Below are 4529 nucleotides of genomic sequence, written 5' to 3'. Positions count from 1 at the left end.
CATTTCTTTGCCGACTAAGGTCCGTCTAGTCAAGGCTATGGTTTTTCGGGTGGTCATGTATGGATGTGAGAGTTGGACTGTGAAGAAGGCTGAGCCCCAAAGAATTGATGCTTTTGAGCTGTGGTGTTGGAGAAGACTCTTGAGGGTCCCTTGAACTGCAAGGAGATCCAACCAGTCCATTCTGAAGGAGATCAACCCTGGGATTTCTATGGAAGGAATGATGCTAAAGCTGAAGCTCCAGTACTTTGGCCACCTCATGGGAAGAGTTGCCTCATTGGAAAAGACTCTGACGCTGGGAGGGATTGGGGGCAGGAGGAGAAGGGGACGACCCAGGATGAGATGGCTGGATGGCATCACAGACTCGATGGACGTGAGTCTGAGTGAACTCCGAGAGATGGTGATGGACAGGGAGGCCTGGCGTGCTGTGATTCATGGGGTCGCAAAGAGTCGGACACGACTGTGCGACTGAACTGAACTGAACATTGTTATAATATCTGTGCTGGGCAATCTGACAGCAGGTGATAAAGAACCATAAAAGAATCAACTCTTGATTATCTCTTTTTATGATAGTACTGCTTTAGGAAATAATTCCAAACCTTTGTGTATGGGGGTGGGTGGGGGGATGGCAGATACAGCAATGAACAAGTAGATAAAAATCCTTCCTCTCTAGGAGCCTCCACTGCAGTTTGGAGGTATGAGGGGAGCTGCTGACAGATTTGTTTAAAAAAAGTAAATAAAATAGTGTGTCAGATGGTGGTAAATGATATACAGAAAAATAGCTGGGGAGGTGCATGGAGAATGCCGAGGATTGGGTTCGTTGGCGATGGGGAGACCACAGAAAGCTTCAGTGAAAACGTGTATTTGAGGAAACACCTAATTAAATGCATTTTGCACTAGGGCCTGGCAACCCACTCCAGTATTCCTGCCTGGAGAATCCCATGGACAGAGGAGCCTGGTGGGCCACAGGTCCATGGGGTCACAGAAAGTCAGACATGACTGAAATGACTTAGTGTGCACACACACACTCATCTATAAGTATTATTGTGTATACAGCAGGACTCTGGATGATGTTGGTCTGGACTTTGGAAATATAATTCAGTCCCTACCTGTGAATTCTCTGGATAACACTTACAACCCTCTGAACTTTGTTAGAAGTTATTCTGAACAACGTGTGTGTGTTTTAACATAGTTGATTCTCTTGCAGGATCTGATGGCCAACACCAACTCCTTGAATCTGTTGGCAGAGCAGGGTGGATACGAGTGGGGCCTTGTAGTATAAGCAGGGGCTTGATATTTCTCAACTCCTGAATATATTTGTTTTCTTGTTTCTTTGTTCATTCAAATGATGACAAGGTCCAGGGGGTGGCATGGTAGTCAGGGGCTGAAATAACCTGGTTGTTAGGGATTCTTATCACATAAGAGGGCAGGAAACTTAGTAGCCAGCTTGCAACTACAAGAAAGTTAAGTTCTAGAGATGGAAAACATAACATCATGACCATAGTCAGCAATACTGTGTTACATACTTCAAATTGCTAAGTGAAAGTCGCTTAGTCATGTCCGACTCTTTGAGACCCCATAGACAATACAGTCCATGGAATTCTCCAAGTCAGAATACTGGAGTGGGTTGCCATTTCCTTCTCCAGGGCATCTTCCCAGCCCAGGGATCGAACCCAGGTCTCCCACATTGCAGGCGGATTCTTTACCAGCTGAGCCACCGGGGACTAAGTCTTTTTTTTTTGCTGCACCCGTTTGGCTAGGGGGATCCTAGAGTGCAGAGTCCTAACTAGTGGACCACCAGGAAATTGCCTAAAAGACTAGGTCGTAAATGTCCTCCACACAAAAACAGAAATGATAATTAAGAAATGTGTTAAAAAAAAAAAAAAAGAAATGTGTTAGAGGTATTAGCTAACACTACTATGGTGATCATCATTGCAATATGTAAAAATGTATTAAATCAACATCTTCTACCCTTGGACTTCCCTGGTGGTCCAGGGGTTAAGACTCTGTGCTTCCGACACGGGGCGTCGGTTTAATTCCTGGCCTGGGAACTAAGATTCCACACGTGGCACAGTGCAGGCAAAAGAAAAAAAAATGTGCTACCCTTTAAACTTGTTTAGTCACTAAGCCACGTCCCACTCTCTTGCACCCCCATGGACTGCAGCCTGCCAGGCTCCTCTGTCCATGGGATTTCCCAGGGAAGAATACTGAAGTGGGTTGTCATTTCCTTCCCCAGGGGATCTTCCTGACCCAGGGGTCAAACTCACATCTCCTCCTGCATTGCAGATGGGTTCTTCACCACGGAGCCACTAGGAAAACTCACCCTTTAAGCGTACACAATGTCATACGTCAAGGATTTCTCAATTTAACAAAACAACAACAACTTAGCAACTAAGTTCCTGGATGGGGTGTCCACGCAGGCTTATAGTAGAACTCGGAACCAAGTGTGAAAGGTGGGGTCCCAGAGGACCACCATGGGGCATGCACCTCAAAAAAGGGAGTTTTCAGGATGAAAGAAGCAGAATGGTCTGGAAGGAGCCATGAAAGCCTAGAAAACTATGCTGCTGCTTCCCTTCCCAACTTGGATTTGGGAGAATTCTCCCTCCACTCAAGAGCTTCAGGAGAAGCGGCTGCTTCATGGGAAAGTCACTCTCAGGTGAAGGAGTGGGTAGCCGGAGAGTCCTCTGAAGATGCCAAGGCTGTTGGAGATTTTCTTCACAAAAAAAACAAGGGCTTCAGGTAACACAGGAGGAAGGTTTGGAGGGGATGGAAGTGGAGGAAATGGCCCAGAGGCTGTGAAAGAGGCGCTGATGACGGGGCCTGGCATTTGGAATCGGGCATGAGGATAACTGGGAGGTGAGGCAGCTGAAATGGTCTGGGATGTTGGTTCTTGAGTGGGCAGTTCACATGTTCCTCCCTCAGCTGGCAGGAGCCGTTTGTCTCTAAGCTGTAAGTGACATTTTTAGGAGAAAGTGGTAGTCATGTCTCACTGATGAAGGTCTTCTCTTGAACCCTTTGATTCCCTTGAGGGGTCTTCTGGGGGAACTTTGTTGTAAATGATGCTGAGAATGAGGCAACACTCATTTGCTCTCCTGAAGAGCAGTCCTGAAACAAGGGCACAACTTTACAACAAAATGCAAGCATCTGGCTACATTCCGTTTCCAAAATCTTTGTTTTTGGCTGAAGGGCTGAGTCCTAACCATTGGACCACCAGGGAGCTCCCACTCTTTCTGAAATTTAAATCTCTGGATGACGTGAATATCTCCATAAAGACTTGGTTCATGATAACCTCAAATGGGAAACAACTCAAATGTGCATCAACAGAAGAATGGACAAACAATGGTGGTATATCCATGCAAGGGAGCACCCCACAGCAATAAAATAAACAGATCACCGATACACATCACGATATGAGTGAATTTCAAGGACATTATTCTAAAGGCAGGAAGTCAGAGGAGGTTACACACCATATGATTCCATTATATGAACTCAGACAGGGATTGGGGTGTAGGTGAAGACTGACATCAAAGGGGCCTGAGGGGGACTTCTCTGATGGTCCAGCAGCTAAAACTTTGCACTCCCAATGCAGAAGACTGTTCAATCCCTGGTCAGGCAATTAGATCCCACATGCTGCAAGTGAAGATCTCATGTGCCACAACTAAGGCTTGGTGCAGCCAAATAAGTAGTTTTTAAAAAGAGACATGAGGAAAATTTGGAAGGATGAAGCAAGTGTTGTATACATCGATTAGAGTGAGACTTACATAGGTTTATCTATTTGTCAAAACTCATCAAACTATATGCTTAAAATCTGTATGTTTCCATGTATTTAAATTATACCTTAGTTAGAAATATATATATAGGCACATATTCTTATTGAGGTATATTTAATATTAAATATATATATACATATATGGATATATGTGTTCAGTCACTAAGTTGTGTCCAGCTCTTTGTGACCCCATGGACTACAGCATGTCAGGCTTCCCTGTCCTTCACTATCTCCCAGAGTTTGCTCAAATTCATGTCCAGGATATATATGTATCTATAGATAAATATACATAAATAGCTATATATATATCTTTATATATGCATATATCAATGCAGATATTGAGAGGTGGTGGCTCAGTAAAGAATCTTCCCACAATGCAGGGGACCCAGGTTCAGTCTCTGGGTCAGGAAGATCCCCTGGCAAAGGGAATGTCAACCCACTCCAGTATTCTTGCCTGGAGAATCCCATGGACAGAGGAGCCTGGCAGGCTACAGTCCATGGGGTCACAAAGAGTCAGACACGACTGAGCGACTAACACTTTTCACTTTCATATGTATAAAACAATCTCCTCTCTCAACTGGGTAAGGTTTTCCTCAGGGTCATTTAGCAACAGCTGGAGACATTTTTGGTCATCAGATTGAGGACTACTATTGGCATCTAATATGTAGAGGCAAAGAATTGCTGAATAAGCCACAGGCCCAGGACAACCTCCACAACAAAGAGTTATCTGGTCCAAAATGTCAGTGACACCAAGGTTGAGAAA

Source organism: Oryx dammah, unplaced genomic scaffold, assembly GCF_014754425.2.
Source record: "Oryx dammah isolate SB20612 unplaced genomic scaffold, SCBI_Odam_1.1 HiC_scaffold_8, whole genome shotgun sequence".
In the NCBI taxonomy this organism is placed as follows: domain Eukaryota; kingdom Metazoa; phylum Chordata; class Mammalia; order Artiodactyla; family Bovidae; genus Oryx; species Oryx dammah.
Note: the sequence above shows the minus strand (reverse complement) of the source record.